Here is a 26,750-nt window from a genome sequence, read left to right on the forward strand (position 1 = left end):
GTATTGCATAATGGCTAAAACCTGTGGTGGGCTGGCACCCTGCCTGGGGTTTGTTTCCTGCCTTGCACCCTGTGTTGGCTGGGATTGACTCCAGCAGACCCCCGTGACTCTGTAGTTAGTATATAGCGAGATGGATGGATGGATAATGGCTAAAATGATTTCAGCCCGTTTCAGTCTCACTCTGGGTATAACAGGCTGTCCAGCACCTAAGAGTCTCAGAGGTCTGTTGGGTCTATAAATGGTTAGCATTTTTGTGATGCATTCTGGGCCTAAGCTGTTTAGTGACTTACTGTATATACTAAAACCAGCATCAATCCTCACACTGGCTCCCGGTTAAGTTTAGGGCAGATTTCAAAATCCTCCTTTTAACATATAAAACCTAAAATGGCTAAAGACCGGCTTACTTGTCTGAACTTATCATGACTTACAAAGCAGAGCACACATGAAGATCTCAAGATGCCGGTCTGCTTATGATTCCAAGGATTAATAAAATAACAGCGGGAGGTCGAACTTTTAGTTACAGGGCCCCTAAACTGTGGAGTGGTCTGCCTGCTACTATAAGAGATGCCCCTTCAGTCTCAGCTTTCAAATCCCGGCTGAAGACTCACTACTTCAGTTTAGCACACCCTGACTAGAGCTGCTGATTTACTGTACAGACTGCATCTCTGTTGTTAGTCATTAGCACTAAAACATAAATAATATCAGTCAGTCAGTCATTTTCCAACCAGCTACATCCTAACACAGGGTCACAGGGGTCTGCTGGAGCCAATCCCAGCCAGCACAGGGGCAAGGCAGGAATAAATCCCCGGGCAGAGTTTGCTCAGAGTAAGGTGAGAAATTGTAATTAGAGTTTAATTGGTCATCTTAAAGAGTTCCTGTCAGACAAGTCCATTACTCTGATACTCGCATCAGTTGTACGCTGCATTTCCATTCAAAACTAATCATTTCTAACATTAAAAGAGACAGAGTGCAGGTTACTATGATTTGCCTCCAATACAGAAGCCCCCCAAGGATGTGTGCTTCTGTTTTCCCTTTACACCTATGATTACCTGACCACTACTGTTGTGCAGTATACTCGTACTGAAAAAGTGCCAAAATCCCCAGTTTCGATAACGGTACCTTACCAACATTATGCTAATTTCCGTGCTGTACAACTGAAATAATAATATTTGAAAATAAACATCCATCCATCCATTATTCAACCTGCTATATCCTAAGTGCAGGGTCACGGGGGTCTGCTGGAGCAAATCCCAGCCAGCACAGGGCACAAGGCAGGAAACAAACCCCGGGCAGGGCGCCAGCCCACCACAGGGCACACACACACAGCACACTGTAGGGACAATTTAGGATCGCCAATGTACCTAATCTACATGTCTTTGCGCTGTGGGTAAAACCGGAGTACCTGGAAGAAAACCCAAGCAGAAATGGGGAGAACATGCAAACTCCACGCAGTAAGGACCCGGGAAGCACACCCGGGTCTCCTAACCGCGAGGCAGCAGCGGTACCCACTGCGCCACTGTGCCACCCTCACTTGCTGTCTTTAAATCTTATTTAAAAACACACTTTTACACCCTGACCTTTGACCCCGTGTGAAACGTTCACTGGGACCTCAGTTGACTTTTTTCCCAGCTTTTTATGTGTTTCTGTTTCTTTTTACCCTTTTGGTTATCGTGTGTCTTATATGTTGGGTTTTATTGTAAAGCACTTTGGTCAGCCCTGATGTTGTTTTCAAAGTGCTTCATAAATAAATAAATAAAATAAAATAAATAAACAAATGTTGCATTCTGTTTAATTGCTATTGTCATGCATTGTGAAAATCAACAACATCTCTGATACTTGACGCAGCACCGTGAGCAATCCTGCTTTTCAGCCATCTGAATTAATCGATTACTCTTGACATGCTGTCATATGAGTCTAGAATATTGGAAGTAATCCTGACTGACAGGCCTAATCTCGATCTTTACTCCTTTATCTTTGCTTATTGGTATGGCGGCTGATATGTCGTGCATCCCCAGCTATGCCACAGTAAAACGAATCGCTGCACCATTCCATCTATCGCAGAATAACTAGCCTTAACACTCCAGTAAATTCTACGCCTACAGAAAAAGATGGGTCACTGCAAGCTCTGCAGGTCAGTATGGGTAATGGCTCGCCTACCCAGAGGTCATGATTGATGGGCTGTGTTTTGGGCAAACGAGAGCTGAATTTTTTATCGTTATTCTCGACTAAATAACTTGCAGCAGGTCTTGCCGCTCTGTACATTCGGAGGCCTCAGAGGGGGATGCAGCTTTCTCAAGCAGTTTTTCTTTTCTTGCCGAGGCTGATAACAGCCTATTCCACATAAAATGTCTGACATGGGACAGACCTTCAATGCGTTGGTTACAAAGATTCAATAAAAGTACTTAACGCAAATGGGAAACCGAGAGGCAGTTTCCTAAATGATACAATAGGACGCCGTCGGTGGAAAAGTTTCGATGTGGCACAGTAATGCAGACCGAGCGTCGTTTCGGTTTTCACTACAACAGATGAACTAAGAAAGCTCACCTACATGAGCCAAACAGGAGGCATCTGAAGGCCAATTGTCACAGTTTGTTAAACATGCAGATAGGATTCCATCTTCTAATTTTCTCTTTTTTGTATTCTAAAGAAGTAGGTACAGTGATAGAGTAGTTAGCGCCCGTCCAGACCCGGTCACTATCTCTGTAGAATTTCTATGTTCTCCCTGTGTCTGTCTGGGAATTTCTCACACCCCAGAAACATGTGCTGGTTAGATTACCTGGCAGTTCCAAGTAGTAGACAACAATAAACTGGTTGATTGAGTATAATGAATGAAATTTTATGTTCATTTCATGCTAAAAATTACTGAAAAACTTTTGAACACATTTAAACTTAAAACCAAAAACGCATACAGTATGTGAAAGGAATCAGGAAATGTGATTCAGTCAGTGCATTATTACACTACAATACAGTCATCAGTCAGTCATCGTCCAACCCACTGAATCCTAACACAGGGTCACGGGGGTCTGCTGGAGCCAGTCCCAGCAAACGCAGGGTGCAAGGCAAGAACAAATCTCGGGCAGGGTGCCAGCCCACCACAGGGCACACACACACCAAGCACACATTAGGGACAATTTGGGATCGCCAATGCACCTTACTTGCATGTCTTTGGACTGTGGGAGGAAACACACGCAGACACGGGGAGAACATGTGAGAACATGCAAACTCCAAGCAGGGAGGACCCGGGAAGCGAACCCAGGTCTCCTAACTGCGAGGCAGCAGCGCTACATACAATACAATCTCTTATATATATTTCTCTTCTGGTTCGTCCTGCTTCCTCTTCAAAACTGGTCCCCCCCACACGCAGCCCACAGGGCATTTCTCGATTCCTATTCGTCCTCTTCCAAACCCTTCCCCACGCTGCCTCCCCACACCAAACCCTTCCCCATGCTGCCCACGCTCCCCTCCCATACACCCCCATGCTGCTTTTCTCGATTCCTATTCCTCCTACGGACTACCGCGTTCCCTGCTCCTCTCATGACCCTATTGGTATCACGTCACCGCCCGATATCTAACCTGACCGCGTGACCTTTCACTTCGGCCATGTCTGCGCTTGGGAGTCTTTTCTGCAGCCTGCTACAGGAAGGTACTCTCTCGTCTATTGGCATTGGTTTCGCTCCTTGCTATTTTCGTTATACTGTGACGGTTGTTTCCTAAGCCTTTGTTATAAAATGAACGACAGTATCTTCTCTGTCGACGGGTTTTTGTACAACGACATCTCTGTTCCAGGATCCGGCAACTGCCTGTTCCTATCAGTGGGTTATTTCTTGACACAAAACGGTTGACGAAGGCAATGCACTCTCAGTATGACACAGGGCAGTAGATTTCGTTGTATCACATTGGGACAGATTTGGAGACGTTCTTCCTGTTGTTGTTTCCAACGCAAGTCGAGTTATCACAACAAGTCACGAGTACTACCAAAACATGGCAGCATCTGGAGTTCTTTCTTCTTGATTTCTGAATTCCTTTCTCACCGTTTTCCGTTCCTATTCTTACACCGCCGTATGCTACGGCGGGCATCGGCTAGTACAATTTATTTTTGTATAGCCCAAAATCACACAAGGAGTGCCGCAACGGGCTTAAACAGGCCCTGCCTTTTAAAAGCCCACCAGCCTTGACCCTCTAAGAAGACAAGGAAAAACTCCCAAAAAAAAAAAAACCCTTGTAGGGGAAAAAATGGAAGACACCTTCAAAGAGAGACCCCTTTCCAGGTAGGCTGGGCGTGCAGTGGGTGTCAAAAAAAGGGGATCAATACAATACAATACAATACACAGAACAGAACACAAGTCATCCTCAATCCAATATAATAGTGCAATTGAAATATTACAAGAACAGAGCAGAATTCAACAGTAGATGATATCCCATAATACAATTTGGATTTGCTCAGAGTCCTGGAGACTTCCGCCTCGCTTGACATTTACTGAGGAATGTGAAGCAGCTGAATGAGGATCAGCACCTCCAAGTCTGGGGTCATCGTGGATTGTTCTCTCCAGGTGAGGAAGGGAGAACATCTGCCATCTTGGGGTTCACAAAGGACCGAGAATACGAGATCGACAAACAGATTGGAGAGGCAGCCATTGTTGTGAGGAGCGCCGGGTCTGTGCTATGTTTTAAAAGTTCAGATCGTCACATCAACATTTCAAAACATCACCAATGTAAGATACCATCGCCTACATGGAGGTGAGAGGAGATGGAGAGATGCTTGCTGATTACACAAGACTAACTGCTCTAACCAGTTATGTGGTTGCTATACTGATCTGAAGTGGTGAAGAAGGAGCTGAACCAGAAGGCGAAGCTGTCGATTTACCAGTAGATCAACATTCCTGCCCTCACCTATGGTGATGAGCTTTGGGTAAAGACTGAAAGAATGAAAATGCGGGTACAAATGGCCGAAATCAGCTTTCTCCACAGGGTGGCTGGGCTCTCCCTTACAGAGAAGTGCAGACATCCGGGAGTATATTAGGGTCGCTGACCCTCCGTAATGAGAGGAGCCAACTGTGGTGGTTTGGGCATCTGATACGGATGTCTGCTGGACGCCACCCTGTGGAGATTTTATAGGCACAACTGGGTGGGAGGAGACCCCGTGGAAGACTCAGGGCTCGCTTGGGAGGATTATGTCACCCTGATGGCCTGGGAACGCCTTGGGATCCCACAGTGTGAGTCGGTAAGTACCGAAGCTGGGGAAAACGGATGTTTGGACCTCAATGTTAAGACTGTTGCACCCGCGACCAGGGATTAGATAAGTGGTGGAAAATGGATAACTGTTCTAAACATGTACCAAAGGGTTTTAGCTTGGGATGTGTTATGGAATAAAATCGTACTTCGTTCTCTGTCATCGTGGCTTGGCTACAGAGCACATTTTGTCTTATCTTATCATGCACGCAAACAACGTGCTGTAAACACGTCACTGACAAGTCGCATTCGCCCGGTGAAGGAGGCAAACCTAACAAGGTTGCAAAAGAATTCTGAGCTGTGTAGCAACAGCACGCGATGGTTTTAATGACAGTGAGCTACCTAAAAGGGCGATGTAAAGATTACTCGACGCCTGTGAGCTACACGGCGCTACAAACATACCTACACTCTTTCGATGAAAACTTTGTGTGGGACGTGCTGATCAGGCTGCCACTTCTCAGCCACAGTGCGCTCCTGCTGCCTGATGGGAAATGCAGCCCCCCACCCCCTCGTCAGTCATTTTCTAACTTGCTTATCGCTGTTCACATTGTGGCTGGAGCCTATCACAGCTAGCAGAGGGCGCAAGGTAGAAACAAACCCTGGAGAGGGCGCCAGTCCATCACAGGGCACTCCTTTTATTTTTAGTTTTGTGGGACTGTGTGGTATCTGTGGGTACGGGGAAGGCGTAACCCACAGACGAAGAAAAAAGAAATCTTTGTTTTATTTTTACGCGCTCCTCCCTGTCTCTTTGTGCCGGGTCGGGTGCCTATATAGCGCCTTTCTACAGTATATAATAATAATGAGATGTTAGGAATAAATCCCTCCATCCATCCATCCATTATCCAACCTGCTATATCCTAACTACAGGGTCACGGGGGTCTGCCGGAACCAGTTAGGAATAAACCAATGTTCAAATTCATAACACAGGCATATTCATAACACTCCAGTAGAGACTCAGTTCAGAGTCACAAGCAGCCAGAGCCTACTTTAGCGGCCTTGGGTATAAAGAAGGAGCAAATCCTGAATGTGACACAAATTCTTCAGGGGGAACACCAAGACACCCACAATCGGTCATACAGGTCCAGTTTGCAATGTCGAGTTAGCCAAGCATGAATCTGAGACAAAACTCTGTAGACACAAAGGAAACGAAAACAAAAAGAAAATGGCACAGGGAATCTCCACCCTGAGAACAGAAAAGAAAGCTGGAGAGAGAACTTGTCATTTTCATGGTCACCTGATGAAGGCTGCTGTATGTCACCGAAAGGTTACGTCACTAACCTTCTTCTCTTTTTTTCACTGTGGGAATACTCTTTACCATTTTTTTTTATTTTTTTTTTAACGTTTGCAGTTGTAGACTAACAAAGCCTTTTCTGTCTTCAGAGAGAAAGCGTCAATTCCTCAAACACCAGGACTCTGGAGCTTTCAGCCGCCGTACCTCCTCTTAAAATGAACAGCACTTGTTCGGAAAGCATACAAGTATTCAACTTAAAATTATATAGCAAGTGCATCTCTTTCGTTTAAAATTGTCCAAAATGTTTCCCGGGTGAGAGCCAACCTGCGAACGTTGCAATCGAGCTCCAGCCTCGCTGGGCCACATGTTTTACGCCTGCACCAAATTAACATCCATCCTGGACCAAAATCTTTAAACGCCTTTCAGACAGTCTTGGGGTCACAATCCCTACTGATCCACTAACAGATGTGTCTGGTGGGCTTACAGAGGGGCTTAAAGTGGAGAAGGACAAACAAACTGTAATGGCCTTTACTACACTATTGGCACGTAGGCTTATCTTGCTCAACTGGAAGCATCCATCCATCCATCCATCCATTATCCAACCCACTATATCCTAACTACAGGGTCCCGGGGGTCTGCTGGAGCCAATCCCAGCTAACACAGGGCACAAGGCAGGAAACAAACCCCGGGCAGGGCGCCAGCCCACCACAGGGCACACACACACACACACACACACACTATGGACAATTTAGAATCACCAAAGCACCTAACCTGCATGTCTTTGGACTGTGGGAGGAAACCGGAGCTGGAAGCTTCCTAACTCTCCTATTCTAAGTCGGTGGGTAGCTGATCTTATCTACTATTTGAAACTGGAAAAAATCTAATTCTCACTTAAGAGGATCTGAGCAAAACCTGGCAGGATCAAATCAATAAGATTTTAGAATAAGCATTTAAATTGAAGAAACAGATTCTCTCCCCTCTTTTTCTATTCTATCTATCTTTATTTACATATTTTTACTGTCATTAAAGTGCTACTCTGCTGATCTAGTTCTCTTTCTCATGGGTGGGGGTCTCTTTGTTTCAAACCAGTTTTGTTAACTATTTCAGTTGTCAGTTTGTCAGAAGGAGGAGTCAACTGTAAACGGTGACAAAACCAACCGTTATGTTTTAGTTGGACTCTCGTTGCTACAGTTGTGCTTGAAAGTTTGTGAACCCTTTAGAATTTTCTATATTTCTGCATAAATATGACCTAAAACATCATCAGATTTTCACTCAAGTCCTAAAAGTAGATAAAGAGAAACCAGTTAAACAAATGAGACAAAAATATTATACTTGGTCATTTATTTATTAAGGAAAATGATCGAATATTACATATTTGTGAGTGGCAAAAGTATGTGAACCTTTGCTTTCAGTATCTGCTGTGACCCCCCAATAACTGCAACTAAACGTTTCCGGTAACTTTGATCATTCCTGCACACCGGCTTGGAGGAATTTTAGCCCATTCCTCCGTACAGAACAGCTTCAACTCTGGGATGTTGGTGGGTTTCCTCACATGAACTGCTCGCTTCAGGTCCTTCCACAACATTTCGATTGGATTAAGGTCAGGACTTTGACTTGGCCATTCCAAAACATTCACTTTATTCTTCTTTAACCATTCTTTGGTAGAACGACTTGTGTGCTTAGGGTCGTTGTCTTGCTGCATGACCCACCTTCTCTTGAGATTCAGTTCATGGACAGATGTCCTGACATTTTCCTTTAGAATTCTCTGATATAATTCAGAATTCATTGTTCCATCAATGAAGGCAAGCTGTCCTAGCCCAGATGAAGCGAAACAGGCCCAAACCATGATACTACCACCACCATGTTTCACAGATGGGATAAGGTTCTTATGCTGGAATGCAGTGTTTTCCTTTCTCCAAACATAACGCTTTTCATTTAAACCAAAAAGTTCTATTTTGGTCTCATCCGTCCACAAAACATTCTTCCAATAGCCTTCTGGTTTGTCCACGTGATCTTTAGCAAACTGCAGATGAGCAGCAATGTTTTTTGGAGAGCAGTGGCTTTCTCCTTGCAACCCTGCCATGCACACCATTGTTGTTCAGTGTTCTCCTGATGGTGGACTCATGAACATGAACATTAGCCAATGTGAGAGAGGCCTTCAGTTGCTTAGAAGTTACCCTGGGGTCCTTTGTGACCTCGCCGACTATTACACGTGTGCCTTGCTCTTGGAGTGATCTTTGTTGGTCGACCACACCTGGGAGGGTAACAATGGTCTTGAATTTCCTCCATTTGTACACAATCTGTCTGACTGTGGATTGGTGGAGTCCAAACTCTTTAGAGATGGTTTTGTAACCTTTTCCAGCCTGATGAGCATCAACAACTCTTTTTGTGAGGTCCTCAGAAATCTCCTTTGTTCGTGCCATGATACACTTCTACAAACATGTGTTGTGAAGAGCAGACTTTGATAGATCCTGTTCTTTAAATAACACAGGGTGCCCACTCACACCTGATTGGCATCCCATTGACTTGAATTTCACCTTCAAACTAACTGCTAATCCTAGAGGTTCACATACTTTTGCCACTCACAAATATGTAATATTCGATCATTTTCCTCAATAAATAAATGACCAAGTATAATATTTTTGTCTCATTTGTTTAACTGGTTTCTCTTTATCTACTTTTAGGACTTGAGTGAAAATCTGATGATGTTTTAGGTCATATTTATGCAGAAATATAGAAAATTCTAAAGGGCTCACAAACTTTCAAGCACAACTGTAGAAAGAAAGTTAGCTTCATTGGTTTGACCGAGATTTCCTGCACTCGTGTGAGTAGTAAGGCGCAAACAACAGCAAAAATGGCCCCGACATAATGGCGAGAGATCAAAGCGAACCATGGATGAAGTTTTGCCTATTATCTCTGAACTGGACTACGACTTGTTGGACTCCGATTTTGATGCGAGTGATCGAAAACGAATGTGAGGTTCCAACTTCAGCTGACTGGTCCCCAGCTAATCGTGGCGCTGAACGGGTTCATGTGGCTGACACGCCTACGGAAATGTTCGCCAGGGAGGAGTGCCACTTAACAATGATAAGAGGTGGAAACCAGATTGCAATGCACTGCGACCGTGACCCAGCCATGCAAAGACAGCCTGGCAGCAAGCCTGCCGCACATTCTTGGCAAACTGGCAGCCGCAGCATGCAGCAACAGACGTGTTATGTTGATCTCTGTGTGAAACCATTGCTTTTCAGAAACTATGTTTTTTGGAAAAAATATTCAGCCCTCAAAGAGTTCATCTTGATTTGCAAGTATGGAATGTTTTTAGGATATATATATAAAAAAAAAAAGAAAAGCACGTGTTTGGGCTGTGGGAGACACGAGAAAAACACGGCGAGTTCAAACTGACAATGACTGAGCCAGGAATTGAGACTGCCACACCACACCATTTGCCAGCACCAAATGTAACAAAATAGTTAAAGGACTAATGGATGCAAGGATAAGAAGAGTCAAATCAGGGGTCTCATCATCACACCTCATCATCCCTCACTCTCAACAAAGGGGCTCCACAGGGCTGTGTGCTGAGTCCTCTGCTGTGCCCCCTTCTACATGTATGACACCACCGCTGTACACGACTCTAACATCACTGTCAAGTTTGCTGATGACACTGCTGTCGTAGGCCTGATCTCTAAAAACAATGAACAAGCTCATCTGGATGAAGAGGACAGTCTGTCTGTCACATGGGGGTCAGGACAACAGTCTTCTTCTGAATGTCAGCAAGACAAAAAGCTGATTGTGGACTTTGGGACAAAACAGCCGAGGACCTACCAGCCCCTCAGTATAACAAAACTCAGGTGGACAGTTTCAGATACCTCAAAGTCCACATCACAGAGGACCTGAACTGGTCCAAGCACATCGACACGCTAGGTGAAGAAAGTACATCAGACTGCCCTCCCAGATACTAAAGAACTTCTACATGTCTACCATTGAAAGTATCCTGACACAAAGTAGATAGATAGATAGATAGATAGATAGATAGATAGATAGATAGATAGATAGATAGATAGATAGATAGATAGATAGGGCATTATAAATAAGATAGATATATAGATATGACACTATATAATAGATTAGATAGATAGATAGATAGATAGATAGATAGATAGATAGATAGATAGATAGATAGATAGATAGATAGATAGATACTTTATTAATCCCAAGTATCACTGCCTGGTTTGGAAAACAACACGCAACAGGGCCACGAGCCTCTACAGAGAGTGGTACGGTCAGCTTAACATATCACTGGGTGTGCACTCCCTAACTTGGAGGACATCTACAACAAGCAATGTCGGACCCGGGCAAAGAAGATTATTCAATGATGCCAGCCATTCCAGCAATGGCCTCTTCTCTGTGCTGCGGTCAGGTAACAACAACAACAGCATTTATTTCTATAGCACATTTTCATACAAACAGTAGCTCAAAGTGCTTTACATACTGAAGAAAAGAAAAATAAAAGACAAAATAAGAAATTGAAATAAGACAACATTAGTTAACATAGAAAAGGAGTAAGGTCCGAAGGCCAGGGTGGACAGAAAAAACAGAAAAAAACACTCCAGACGGCTGGAGAAAAAAAAAAAAAATCTGCAGGGGTTCCAGGCCACGGGACTGTCCAGTCCCCTCTGGGCATTCTACCCAACATAAATGAAATAGTCCTCTTTGTAGTTACCTTAAACAAAACCACTGCCTGAAGATAACTTCAGGGAGACTGAGGAGGAGTTTCTGTCCACAGTGCAAAAGTACAGTGTCTGAAGCTACATGATGCCCTATTGTTAACTCTCTTACACTAAGTCATTTAGCTATTATTTATTGTTTATGCCATATTTAAAATTCTATTAATGACCTGCTGTGCTACCCATCTAAGATGGGCTGAAATCTAAGTAATCAAGGTAGACCTGAGCGTATTCAGTGTTAACGTCTGCAGTGCACCATCTATCGGAATGTGTTTTGTCATGCAAGTAGTGATAAAATGCATTGCATTTGTCATTCCAACAGATGGCACATCACAAACATTAGCGCTGCATTTCAAATACCATACCAAATGGCATATAACAGAATCATAGCAGCCAGACAGGTGCACACAGACACTTGTTCTTTTATTAAGGTGGGCAAGCTGTACTGCCACTCTAAGCCAAGTTTAAAACTATATAATCAATGTAGACTTCAGCGTTAACGTTTGTAGTGCACCATCTACTGTATTTCGTAATGCACATAGTAATAAAATGCATTGTACCTTTCATTCTAAAAGATGGCACATCACAAACATTTGTAGTAAAAAAATGGTTTGCATTTTTCATTTCAACACATGGCACATCAGACATATTTACAGTTAAAAAATCAACAGATGGCACAGCACATACATCTGAAGTAAAAAATGTATTGAATTTTTCATTCCAACAGATGGCACAACACAAACATCTGTAGTAAAAAATGTATTGTATTTTTCATTCCAATAGATGGCACAGCACAAACATCTGTAGTAAAAATGCATTGCATTGTTCATTTCAACAGATGGCACAGCACAAACATCTGTAGTAAAATATGCATTGCATTGTTCATTTCAACAGATGGCACAGCACAAACATCTGTAGTAAAAATGTATTGAATTTTTCATTCCAACAGATGGCACAACACAAACATCTGTAGTAAAATATGCATTGCATTGTTCATTTCAACAGATGGCTCATCACAAACATTTGAATTCCAACAGATGATTCATCACAGACATTAGCGCTGCATTTACCAACACCATACCAAATGGCACATAACATAGTCATAGAAACTGGACAGGCAAACAGACAGACACTTGTCCTTTTATTAAAACTGACTAACTGTGCTACCCATCAGAAACAGTTTGAAATCTAAGTTATTAATGTAGTTCTCAGCATTAACAGTTGTCATACATTATACAAGGCACATGTCTCTGTTATATGCCATTTGGTATGATATTTGTAAAAGCAGCATTAATGTTTGTGATGCACCATCTGTTAGAACAACAAATGCAAAGCATGTTATTACTAAAAAATGTTTATGATGCGCCGTCTTTTGGAATGACCGATACACAGCAACCTGAAGGACACACAGACAGATACACAGACACTTATCCTTTTATCAAGGTGGATTTTTGATTTGTACAAAGTCGTTATTATTGTTATTGATCCTTTGACTTTCTTCATAAAGGACACAGTCTTTGGAGTTAAGCAACTAAGCACTTCACTTCATACAGTAGTAGTGAATGCATAATTTGTATGTGACAAATACAATTTGATTTGATTAGATTTGACCTGGACAATCTAAGACCGACTATAAGAATACTCCATGCTCAGCACATTTTGCAAGATTCAGTCTGTGAAATGTTAGATACATAACATATAAAAATGACACAAAATGACCACATTATACTGTACACATTCAAGTAAATGAGATGTAAGACTTGAAGTGGTTATCATTCAGTGCACACCAATGAGCAACATGAGACTTCACCTCATCCTCATTCATTGCCTGTCCTATGGTAAGTGTGGCCAAAGTGCCCACATCACAAATTCAAAAAGCGTCTTCTTCCCTGTGCTGGCACAAACATTTGTTACTCCACAGCACAATCTGAAGAACACTTCAAAAGCAGGATTATACGGTTGCCATATGGTTGCTGCACCTTCATTTTCTTGTACAGTATTTGCTTTTGTCTGTCTAGTGACCATATCTTAGTCTCTGCATTAACCTCGAATCCGTAGACAAGCGGGATGAATAAAAGTGGGAAGCCGAGTGGGTTTAAGCTGGGAGAAGTACAGCGAGAAGAAATCAAGGGGCGACTCCGCATAAAGACTAGGACTGGCACAATAGGTGGGCACGCGAAAAGGGTGCCACCCATAAAGAAGCCTGAGAGTGTTATGCCAAGCATGCCGGCAATGAGAAAACAACACTCAAAAAGCTCAGCGAGAGGCTCCGTGTGTCCGGTGCTCGCCTGTCCAGTCACGTCCTTCCCTCGCGCACTTCTATTCATTTCCAACACAATTCACGGAAACGGCGCCGACTACGAGACAATACAAGAACAAGGCTCGGGTGCTTCCGTGTGCTCGTCCTCCTTTATTCAAAGCCGACTTTGGAGACAAATCCCCCTGAGTAGAGCTGCTCAGAGGCTTTGTTCCAACCTCATTTGTTTCAAGAATGGGCGACAAGCAGGACCGACGGTTCGGGATGGTAGATCTCCGTCTCTCCGCCCCTCTGCTCAAGCGCTGCGGCTCCCCGGCTGGCCCGAAGGCTAACATGCCACACAGGTGCCCGTTGTGCGAAGCAAGATCCATAAAGACAGCAACTTCCACGGGTGACAGCTTTGCGAATCACCACACGGACAGGTTCACCTTCATACAGTAGCAACGTGAACAAACACGAATCGGGAGGAGACGAACGAGCGGCTGAATCGGACCGCAGTGGGGCAGGGAGGAGCAGCTTACCTTTGTCTCGTGTCGCGTCGCGTCCCTCGTGCACCGCTTTTCCCCCTTCTGTGTCTCTTCTTTCTCCCCTTCCCGGCAGCCGGAGCCCCCGCCCCAAGGCTGCCTGCCTGTCAGGAAGCTCTCCACGCGCTCCGCCGCCCCTCTCCTCCTTCTTCCTCCTCCTCCTCCTCCTCCTCCCCTGTCTGTGTTCAGCAGCCCCGGCGCCCCCGCCTCCTCCTCCTCCTCCCGAGTGACAGACAGAGACGCCGCACTGCTCATCTGCCTGTAGCCGCTGCTTCACGTATGGAAACTGCGCTCGGCTGTTACTTCGTTTCTGAAGAATCGATTTGTCGCCCCAGGTGGGTTAGTTAAAACCGGATTTGAAACAATTCGAATCAGGCTGTCCAGCGCACACTGGACACATTGAGGAAAATTCAGAGTGTCCATTAATAAAAGTGAGGCGCCAAGCAGGAAGTCTTAGACAATGCCCAACCCTAAATCTATGAAGATCCCTCCAAAACCGAACCTTAATTAAAAACATACTAGGCACATGGGAAAAAACACCTAACGGCCAATGGGGAACGTGCACTTGAAAATAAGACAAAGTTTTCCTGCCCCATTAATGAATATTTTTTTAACTCAAAGCAGACAGAAAGGAAGACAAATGAAGAGACGAACAACACAAACTCCAAAAGCCTGCATGCTGTGTAGACAATAAAATTAAATATCTTGCCAGTCCATTGATTAATCTTTTAACCTCCAAAAGAGGACCAGTGCTTGTCCTGATAGATCTGGTCACAGCGTGAAACCAATCCTGGACGGGATGTCAGTCAACCTTTAAAAGTAAAGGTGCCAGAGGGGTCCTTAAAAAGCGGGTTAACAATTTTTGGTTCCAAAAACATCCATTTTAATGAAGGTTCCAGAAAGAACTTTTTATTTATTTGGATCTGTACCAGGCTCCACACCATAAACAGCCACGAATAGACGGAAACAGTTTTGTGAAATAGCAATGGGTCATCATTTTAAAAGGACTTGCTGCATATAATAACAGAAGCTAAGTCCAGGTTTTCTTAATTTTTTTAGTGTTGTGCTAGTTAGTGTACTATACATTAAAGATTTTTTTTTACATATTTGGACTTTTTTTTTTCAAAGTACAAAGAACCATCTTCAGATGCACAGAACCCTTCCCAGAATGAAATTGTTTCCTTGTCAAGCAGTGGCTCTATGAGGCACCATACAACCCAGTAAAGAACCATAAGATGCCACTAAAGAACTGTTTTTAAGAGTGTAAGTCACACTTAACTGGTAAGAAACCTCATCTTCTTGTCTTGTCCATATTTTGTGGCGAGGGTTGTGGTGGCAGCAGCCCAAGCAGGTCAGCCCAGATTTTCCTGTCCCCAGCTACAGATTCCAGCTTTTCCTGAAGAATTTCTAGGCATTCCCAAGCCAGACAAGTGATATATAATCCCACCAACATGTCCTGGGTCTACCCCAGGGTCTCCACCTAGTAGGATTTGCCCAGAGCTGCTCTAGGGGGAGCCACCTTGGGTTGGCATCCTTACAACATGCCCAGCATCCTAAACTGACTCCTCTCAAACTCGGGGAGCAGTGACTCTACTCTGAGGATGTCCTGAATCACTGAGCCTCTCACCCAGTCATGGAGTGTCAGCCCAGCCACCCTGCGAAGGAACCTCATTTCATGCACTTGTGATCTCATTGTTTCGGTCATAACCCACAGCTTATGATCATAGTTACAATACAATACAATACAACTTATTTTTTTGTGTAGCACTTTCCACCTGATGCAGGCAGAGAGCACTGTGAACAATTAGATAGATAGATAGATAGATAGATAGATAGATAGATAGATAGATAGATAGATAGATAGATAGATAGACATGAAAGGCACTATATAATAGATAGATAGATAGATAGATAGATAGATAGATAGATAGATAGATAGATAGATAGATAGATAGATAGATATGAAAGGCACTATATAATAGATGTTTATCAATCTGCCCATCTTTTCTTTCCTGGGAGAAAAATGATGACAAGAATGAAAACAAAAAATAAAAGCCATTTAGATGGAAGTGGATGGTTTCATTCAAACTGAAAGTAGTGGCAGTTCAAGGTGATGTTTATAGATGGGTGCAAAATTGTCTCAGACACAGGAAGCAGAGGGTGATGGTGTGAGGACCCCTATCAGAACTGGTTGATGTTAAGAGTGTTGTCCAGGAGGTGTCAGTGTTAGTGACACTGCTATATATATATATATATATATATATATATATAGTGACAGATAGGGGGCGCTGTCATCCCCTCGAACCCTCAGACCAGACGCCAGACACCAGATAAAAGTCCAGTTATTATTTATTTTATAATTATAATGTGCCCCAAGCACCATCCACTCCACAATACTCATAAATATACAATACTATAATAATAAATCAATAATCAATATTGAACCACTCTCCCAAACCATGTGACTTCCTAGCACTTCTGGGTCAGATCAAAACTCCTTTTCTTCATCCCGGAAGTACGTCATTTCCCTTGTCACTGTGACTAAGACGTACTTCTAAGTTATAGGACAAATAACAGTCCCTGGGCCTCCCTGCAGCGTCCTCTGGTGGCCCCACTCCAATGTCCATGATTCCCTGCTGTCATTCGGGGCACATCCATGCTGCAGATAGGGCTCCATCTGGCAGCCTGGGGGTATTGGCCGGCCATAGTCCACTATATATATATATATATATATATATATATATATATATATATATATATATATATATATATATACAGTGATCCCTCGCTATATTCACTCTATTGCGATTTTTTCTCATACACGCTTACGTCACTACGCATGCGCTTTCAGAGAACTTTTATCTAAGCCCTACAATGGCTCCTAAACGTGCTGCTTTTTCAAAGCCTTCTGACAATAAAACTAAGCACCGGAGGAAGATGTTTACTATCCAGGAGAAGGTGAAACTCTTGGATATGATCAAAGATGGCAATACCCTACAAAAGCCTCCTCACGCATATGAAAAGACAGCGCCTGCAACTGCCTATCAAGACGTTCTTCAGCCGCGCACCCAGACACCCACTGCCTACTCCTGGTACTCCTTTAGCGGAAGAAGACAACAACACACCTGCTGAAGATACTGCACCACCTGAAGACTCTCCTACTGAGGTTGTGCCTTCATAGGTTAGTGGTTGTATGTAAGAACTGTGTGTGTGTAATTAAATGTACAGTACAATAATCTACTATATAAAAGCGTTCGGGATTGTCCTTCCATCCCGTGAGTGGAAAGCGTAGCGGTATTCCGCTTATCACAGACTTACTACTTGCGGCTTGCGGTACGAAGCGATGCGATGTGAGCAGAGTTCTGGTGCTCCCATCGTTCCCTTGCTTTTGTGCGCGATGCGCTGGAAAAATAGACAAAATGATGTCTCTGGAAATAATTAATGTTGATGGAGTACAAATGTCTCACCGCGTAGTGAATATCAGGGGAGATGGTGCTTGCTTATTCTCATCTATAGCTTATTTAGTGCATGAAACTCTGTCTTTATCGGTACAGATTCTGGCTGACATTGTACGACTTTGGACAGGCACTCGAGGGGATAAAAAAATTTAGGTTTTCGGGAGAAGTTATGAATGGGCACTTTAATGTTCTCATTCCCTACACTTGCATGCCTGATGTACACATGGAGTGCACACAAATTGAGGATAAAAGTCGGTCGCCTTAAAAGACAGGTGAGCCTAGTAATAATATGATATTTGTAATGTCTAATATGTCTTATTTTCTCTTATTTTGTCTAATATATTAGGTAATACGAGTGTAATGGTGACTAAAGTGTGTTATTTCATGTCTAGAGGGCTCTAATAATGTTAAAACACGTATTTAGAAGGTTGTAAACAGGTTTTCTATACTCTAACTGCAAAAATATTCGATTTATAAATAAAGAATCCTACTTCACGAAAATTCATTTATCACGGTAGAGTCTGGAACGGATTAACCGTGATAAACGAGGGTTCACTGTATATATATATATATAAAATACATATATATATATATTTTGTGGTAGGAGGCTGGGGGTCAGAACTAGCCGGGAGGCAATCTGAACGTCCCCGAGGCTCAAACAGATTGGGGCCCGTGGCTACCACCAGGGGGCGCTCCAAGCCTCTTAGAGTCTGGGAGATCTGCACTTCCGCCACACCTGGGAAGTTGGAGGAAGGACCTTCCAGGGACGCCCGGAGTGCTTCCGGGTGCTCATGCGGTACTTCTGCCACACCAGGAAGTGCTGCCGGAAGAACATCAACGAGCACCTGGAGCACATCTGGGTGATTATAAAAGGGGCTGCCTTCCTACAGTCAGGGAGTGAGAGTCGGGTACTGGAGGAGGATGAAGCTGCAGCGCAAGGAAGAAAGGTGGCCCACGGATGTTGAAAGGCCCGTGATTTGGGGTGATTGGTGCGGGAGCACTGTGTGTTGTGAGGGACTGTGTGAGGGACATTATTGTTAATAAACCCAGGAGAGGGGCCATATCTTCCCTGTAATGCATAAGGGTGACCTCCCTCGATTGCATGTGCTGGCGGTTGTTAATCGTGGAGCACCTGGAGTACTTCCTGGTGCACTATAAAAGGGGCCGCCTCACTCCATTCCAGGAGCCAGAGTCGGGTGGAAGAGGACGGAGCTTGCGTGTGAGGATTGGAGGCGGCAGAAGAGAAAGAGAAAGAGCATTATTATTGCTAACTGTGCACTATGGGTTTGTGCTATGAAATAAACGTGTGTGTTTTGAGACATTTGGAGTCCATGTCTGTCTGTGTCAGGGTTCAGGGTTCACAATATATATACATACTAGCAAAATACCCGCGCTTCGCAGCAGAGAAGTAGTGTGTTAAAGAAGTAATGAAAAAGAAAAGGAAACATTTTAATAATAACGTAACATGATTGACATTGTCATTGTTGCTGTCATATATATATATACTCTGTACATATATATACACACACACAAACATATATATACATATACATCCACATATATGCATACATATGTATATATGTGTGTGTATATATATATATATATATATATATATATATATATATATATATATATATATATATATATATATATATATATATACATACACACACACACATATATATTTATATGTATATACATTGTCAAACGCACGCACGAGTAGGGGGCCGCAGACGGACCTTAATACGATCGGGAAGACATATGCCAGGAGGGGGTGGCAGGGTACTAACCTTTCTCTCTTTGTTTCTTACAGAAAAAAAGACGCACCGCCGCCATGAGCCTATCTCCTACAGCTTCCCGCAGTACGCTACTTCCGCCCTTCCTCTGTCCACTACCTATGACGTCAGCAATCCCATCATCCACCACGGCTCCTGCCCAGCATTCCTTCACTTCCGGCCTCTCCTACATAAATACTCCGCCGACGCCATCTTTGACTGTCAAAGCCTATACTGATTTTTTCATGTATTTTTTTGACCATAATAATTTTGTACTGTGGATAATTTTTCAGTATACGGGGCCGAAAACCCCAAACCTTTATGCGTTTGTTTGATTTCCCTTTTACAACATATATATGCATATACATATGTACATATATACACATATATATACATATCCACATATATATATATATATATATATATATTGGGGGTGGGACTCGATTAAAAAAATGAATCTAATTAATTAGAGGCTTTGTAATTAATTAATCTTGATTCATCACATGTAATTGCACACGTAAATTTGCCCCAAAGCGCAAATGTTTCTTTTAATTTAAAAGGGTTTTAGTGGGCGACAGAATCAAATAATAGACATGGACATGAATATTGTAAACTCAAGCTCTTTTAATTTCTGAAAAAAAAAATGCATTTAAACTGCATTTCAATTCAAATCAGAATCATCATCCATGGCTAAAATTGGGCAGACTTAAAAATAAAGTGTAAAGTACTTTAAGTACATGTTAAGAATGGTATTGTCTTTAAATAATAATAAGAAAAATTTCAACATAAAGTGCAGTTTTTCATCTTAAAAAAATAAGGCAGAAACATAAAAGTTAATTTGACCAGCTTCACCTTTGGGTTATGCAAACTGCTTTTTGCACAGTTTGCACAAAACCACGCTTTTATCAAGGCTTCCGTCGGGTAGTCTTTTGAAATGAAATTTTCCTCCAGTCAGTCCTAGTAACGCGCTTTCTTCCGACTGTTACATTTTTGTAGCTCTGATGTGTGAATCAATGCAATCGGTGTACCAGGAAATCATGCATTGCCAGAAGTTCCCCTTTGCTTGGAATGCAAAGTGTGATTAAATGCGTGATTTTTTAACGCGGTATGGAGCACATGCATCGAAGCTTCTCAGCTGTGCTTGTGCTAAGAAAAGGAAACATTTTAAAAATAACGTAACATGATTGTCAATGTAACCTTTTGTAAGTAGTGCCTGGAGGAATCAGAGTGTGGAGAAACTCTAGAGACAGCGTGTGTATTAACTTGTGGATTTTTCTGTGAGTATTTGGTAGCAGCGTCACAAAGTTGCTTCCGCAAGACGGCGTTAGCTGCGGAGCTCAGCTCAGAGTGAAATGAGGTGAATGGGAGGGGAGATGATGACGTGACTCCCCCACCCGCCTTAACTGTCAATCCATCCATCCATCCATCCATCCATTTTCTAACCCGCTGAATCCGAATACAGGGTCACGGGGGTCTGCTGGAGCCAATCCCAGCCAACACAGGGCACAAGGCAGGAACCAATCCCGGGCAGGGTGCCAACCCACCGCAGGACACACACAAACACACCCACACACCAAGCACACACTAGGGCCAATTTAGAATCGCCAGTCTCTCGGAATTTGCATAAGCACAGCCCTTCACCAGCAATTTCAACTTAGTTACAAAGTGATCAAAACTCTCGTTTATACCCTGCATCCTCTCATTAAACTTGTATCCCGCATTAGTCGTGGGCATGACAAACGCCAGCGGCAGCCTATCTATGAACTTAATTTAAACTTTAGGTTTACACCGTGCTTTGTTTTTTCGAAGTAGCAGCACTCATGAATATGCTTGTATGCGTCACTGTGCATGACAAACGGCAATGGGAGCGTGTCTATAAACTTAATTTAAACTTACAGTTTACACCGTGCTTTGTTTCCGCAGTAGCTGCACTTATGAATATGCTTGTATGTGTCACTCGCTCGCTTCTTATTGTTTCGCTGCCTTCTCAATTGTATAATGTATGTTTTCTTCAGCGCTTTTTGGAGCTCTTCCTTATTTTCTATGTACTGCGCTCACAGTCAGTTCACGTGATTACGTGGGAGGCGTGATGATGTCACACGAAACTCCGCCCTCCCATGGCCATCGAGCTGAACTCCATTACAGTATATGGAGAAAAATAGGTTCTAGTTATGACCATTACGCGTAGAATTTCGAAATGAAACCTGCCCAACTTTTGTAAGTAAGCTGTAAGGAATGAGCCTGCCAAATTCCAGCCTTCCACCTACACGGGAAGTTGGAGAATTAGTGATGAGTCAGTGAGTGAGTGAGTGAGTGAGTCAGTGAGGGCTTTGCCTTTTATTAGTAGAGATATATATATATTTACACACATGATTTGGATAGGACTATAAGTAACAAACTGGTTAAATTTGTTGATGATATCAAGCTAGGTGGATTGGCAGATAATCTCAAATCCATTGAATCGTTACAGAGCACAGGCTTGGGCAGATTTGTGGATGATGGAATTTAATGTCAGTAAATGTAATGTATTACATGTAGGAGTTAAAAATGTGAGGTTTGAATACACAATGGGAGGTTTGAAAATCGAAAGTACACCACATGAGGAGGACTCAATGCTATCAACTGGCAGACAGAGTTCAGAAGCCACTAAGAAGGCTAACAGAATGTCAGGTTATATAGCGCCTTGATGTGTGGCGTACAAGTCACAGGAGGTTCTGCTCAAGCTTTATAACACACTGGTGAGGCCTCGTCTGGAGTCCTGTGTGTAGTTTTGGTCTCCGGGCTACAAAAAGGACATAACAGCACAAGAAAAGGTCCAGAGAAGAGCAACGAGGTTGAGTCCAGGGCTACAGGGGGTGAGTTATGAGGAAAGATTAAAAGAGCTGAGCCTTCTCAGAGATCAATAGGAGACATGATTGAAGTACTTAAAATTAGGAATGGCTTTAATCCAGTGGATTGAGATCGTAGGAAACAGTTGGAAACTTGTTAAGGGTAAATTTTGCACAAACATTAGGAAGTTTTTCTTTCCATGGAGAACCACAGACACATGGAATTAAAGACCAAGTAGTGTGGTAGATGGCAGGACTTTAGGGGGCTTCAAAACAATACCTGATGCTATTTTGAAAGAATTAAGTAGTGTCACAGATGAGCGGGGACACTGCCCAGCCGGGACGCCTGGATAGTCCCCGAGTTGGACGATACTTCTCCTCGGCCATGAGAGGGCAGCCGCCCAAGTCTATTTGGGGGCCACAGGGATGGAGCTAGGACGCTCATTATTATGAGAGGACGTGGCCACCGCCAGGGGGCGCCCAGACAATTAGGGAATCCTGGATGGCAGCACTTCCGCCACACCAGGAAGGGGAGCACCTGGGGCTCATCCGGGTCATGATGAAAGGGGCCGCCTCCCTCCAGTAGACGTGCCAGAGTTGGGAGGAAGGAGACGAAGCTTGTGAGGAGGGGAGAGGAGGTCAAGAAAGAAGAAAAGAACAAGAAAAGAGAAAGGAAGAGAGTTGGTGATTCAAGACATTGTGGTGCTGTAAAAATAAAAGAAGTGTGTTTTGGACATTCTGGTGTCGGTCTGTCTGTGTTCGGGGGTATGCTTTCCACAGTAGAAAGGGCTGACAAGCTGTGTTGGATTCAATGACCTGTTCTCATCCAGATTGTTCTAATGTTCTAAAAAAAAAAAAAAGGAACAAAAAGCAAATCTAAAGTAAATGTAACCTGCCAACGATCCTGACGCTGTGGTTAGGGGTTTTCAGATGACTGTCATTTCTAAAATGAGACAGAAAGATCTTAATGAATATTTCATACACCCGAAGCTGCTGGAGTAAGCATAGAGTGCCCCTCATGTTACGATGGCCAGTGGTGGATTGTTATACCGTTCTATATCACCGACGTGTGCTTGTGGTGTTTTAACTGACAGTAATCCTGCACCCATCACAAAAAGACGAGCATGCTGTGTGTTCATGACTTTCTGTGTCAGGTTCATCTGAACCCCCATGGCAGGGGGTTTCTAGTCCAGCTAGTGTCACATATCTTGTCATTGCTGGTGAACGGCCCTGCACACCATCTTCTTTACTACATTTCTGCATTTGCACACGTTTAATAAAGCCCTCCTAATTACCACATACACTGCAGTGCTGAGATGACAGCAGCAGCCGGAGACGATTACAGCTCAGCAGGACTGCAGAATGATGGAGACTTTCCCAATGCAATAGAAATTGCCAAACAGAGCGTAAAGAAGATGCATGAAGAATTCAGAGAAAGAGATCCCTTGAGAAGGAGCTGATTACTTCTTTAACTTCCTTCATCACAGACAAGGCTTTCAAAGTGAACACATATACAGTCTAGTCTGTGGTAAATATTACAGGAGTGGCATATCAAGGACGTCACATTACTTTCTTCAAGTCATTCTTTACTGGGAAGTAGTAGCTAGTTACAAAATATCATGGGGAAATGTAGTGGCTTGAAGGCCGAAAGTGGCAATCTGAAGAAACGAATTAAGAAAAGCTGCGATAAAGGAGTAAATCAAGACCCTAATTAAAAAGGGGACACAAGAGGTGGGTGACTCCTTATGAAAAAGGGTGCAGAGTCTGTGATGAACTGAAGCACCCTATGGGTACAATTCATGGGTCTCATTGTGAAAAGCCTAAAGGATTGAGTCCGGTGTTTTCTACCATGATAAGGGGCACCCTTACAGGATTTTGGGTACTGCATTGTGAAAAGGGACACAATACGGTGTGAAAGGAAGAGACTTGACACACGTAAAAAGGTTTGGGGCAGCCACCCGTATAATACTCCTAGCTGCAAAGGTATTGAATTTTTAAGCAACAATGAAGTTGACTGTAGAGAGTCTCAAGACAGAACTGCTGAATGTTGGAAAAGATGGCGGTTATAAATGGTCAGACAGGAAGTGATGTCTGTTAACTGGAAGTGATGTTTCTCTGACATCAGCCTGGAAGCCGGGACTGGAAGTGACGTTCTTCTAGGCGCTGGAACCGGAAGTGACGTTCTTCTAGGCGCTGGAACCGGAAGTGACGACGTTCTTCTAAGTGCCGGAACCGTAGGTGACGTTCTTCTAAGCGCCGCAACCGGAAGTGACGTTCTTCTAGGCGCCGGAACCGGAAGTGACGTTCTTGATTCAGATAGGTTTTCCCGCGGCTGGTCTGTAGAGATAGCAGGAGAAGGTTTAGTGCACCCCGCCCTCCCCTGGCCTGGCGTGGAATTACCTTTACTTGATCCACACAACGTCCCCCTATTTGCATGTGTGTGACAAAGGGGAATTAAGTCATAAAGCAGACTGTGAAAATGGACACCTTAAGTTAGGGCGTACAGTCGTGGCCAAAAGTTTTGAGAATGACCCAAGTGTTGGTCTTCACAAAGTTTGCTGCTTCAGTGTTTTTATAGATCTTTTTGTCAGATGTTTCTCTGGTATACTGAAGTAGAATTACAAGCATTTCGTCAATTTCAAAGACTTTTAGTGACAATGACATTAAGTGTATGCAAAGAGTCCATATTTGTAGTCTTGGCCCTTCTTTCTTTTTCAAGACCTCTGCAATTCACCCTGGCAGGCTGTCAATCAACTTCTGGGCCAAGTCCTGACTGATGGCAGTCCATTCTTGTATAATCAATACTTGGAGTTTGTCAGAATTTGTGGGTTTTTGTTTGTCCACCTGCCTCTTGAGGACTGACCACAAGTTCTCAATGGGGAGTTTCCTGGCCATGGACCCCACATTTCAATGTTTTATTCCCTGATGCCACTTAGTTATCACTTTTGTCTTCTGGCCCGGTGCTCCATCATGCTGGATTGTTCATTGTGGGTCACCAAACTGTTCTTGGATGGTTGGGAGAAGTTGCTGTCGGACGATGTTTTGGTCCCATTCTTTATTGAAAAAGAAGGGCCAACACTGCAGATATTGACTCTGCACATAAACTTAATGTAGTAAAAGCCTTTGAAACTTATGAAAAGCTTGTAATTCTACTTCAGTATACCATAGAAACATCTGACAAAAGGATCTAAAAACACTGAAGCAGCAAACTTTGTGAAAACCAACACTCGGGTCATTCTGAAAACTTTTGGCCACGACTGTAGGTCTCGTTGTGAATGGGTTGAGCTCCATTGTTAAACAAGGTATTCAGTTTGGCAAGATGCAGGGGGCAGAGTGAAGGCACAGGGTATGGGCAGATTGTGGAGGGGAATGCTCTCTGGGGTTTAGAGGGGCTCCTTCAGCCTTTAAACCCCTGGAGGTTCAGTTTCTCCACCATCTAGTCAGCTGGAGTTTTTGTTTTCTTCTCCTTTGTGGCCAGCTGACCACATGCCTTTGTCATTATCCTGGACATTCTGTTTCTCATTTCTGCGGCTTTATGTAACTACTTTTATACCTGATTTTCACTTTCTTTTGTTTTACGGTTTGCTTCCTTTCTGTAACCCTGTTTTGCAATTACTATTGTAAAGTATTTTGATATATAAAAATGATCCACCTGACGAAATGAGGCCAGAAACCACCATGATGAAAACCTTCAGGAGAGTGGTAAGAAGACTTCCTTATGAAGTCATGGGGCACCCTGAGAAAAGTGTCATATGTAGAGCAAGAAGTGGGGAGGGGGTCTCCTTGTGTAAAAGGGGTGACGCTGAGAGAATGAACTTCATTATGAAAAAGGCCAAAATAATGGCTTTGGCTTCATTGCAAAAAGTCGCAATCTGGAGCACAAGACAGCAACCTCATTGTGGAAAGTAGCCCCCTGCTGCTCGAGAGGCTGTGTCATGAAATAGGAGTCCCAAACGCACTTCCAAAAATGCCCACTACAAGGGGAAATCCAATTAAAAACCCCGGCTAGACACAAAAAGGGCCTTATACAATCTTTATAAAATAAAAATGTATACATCATCTCTTATATATATTTCTCTTCTGGTTCGTCCTGCTTCCACTAACTGGTCCCGCCCACACGCAGCCGACATGGCATTTCTCGATTCCTATTCGTTTTCTTCCACAGATAACTCAACCTCCTGGCCATGGACCATACTGTTTTAAAATAAACAGGCAAATTTATCACCAAATCTCTCCACTATACGCTAACACTTCTACCTCTCCAGGATATGGACAGTTGTATGTTTTTGACACACCACAAGCTGAAGTACGCTTACAAAATAAAGCAAACTCTGCATGCAGTGAAAATGTACTTCTCCAGCTGGATTCCATGCTCAGAAACATCAACCCCTTCGCTAAATCGTACAAACACACGCATGAAATCGCTCAGTCCAGTCCAACAGCATCTGTACGAATGGTTTTCAAGGGAAACCCTGGGCAGGATTTACAACAATACAATGCTCCGACATGTCACACTGATGTTCCATCGATTTTCATCAGAGAAGATGGCGAACCCGCTGCCGAAAGGGACATTTGCATCTATCCCAGAGGCATCTCCTGTAAACATATTTCCACGTTCAATACGAATTGCGATCCTATGGTTTACCTACTTTTATTCCCTTACGGAGACATTGGCTGGCACAAAGATTTACAACATATTCTCGATGAATGAACTGCCAACCGAA

The 26,750-nt window shown here is 43.3% G+C and overlaps 1 protein-coding gene across 1 annotated transcript in view; it reads right to left on the reverse strand.

The window, feature by feature from the left end:
* The window catches only part of LOC120540460 (FERM domain-containing protein 4B-like), a 143,508-nt gene extending 129,411 nt beyond the window's left edge, over nucleotides 1-14,097 (reverse strand). Inside the window, exon 1 of the mRNA XM_039771293.1 lies at nucleotides 13,963-14,097. The gene's annotated coding sequence lies outside the window, so the exon portion shown is untranslated. The remainder of the gene's footprint in view (nucleotides 1-13,962) is intronic.
* Nucleotides 14,098-26,750: the final 12,653 nt, after the last annotated feature.

The sequence above is a fragment of the Polypterus senegalus genome, chromosome 12 (assembly GCF_016835505.1).
Source record: "Polypterus senegalus isolate Bchr_013 chromosome 12, ASM1683550v1, whole genome shotgun sequence".
NCBI classification, from domain to species: domain Eukaryota; kingdom Metazoa; phylum Chordata; class Cladistia; order Polypteriformes; family Polypteridae; genus Polypterus; species Polypterus senegalus.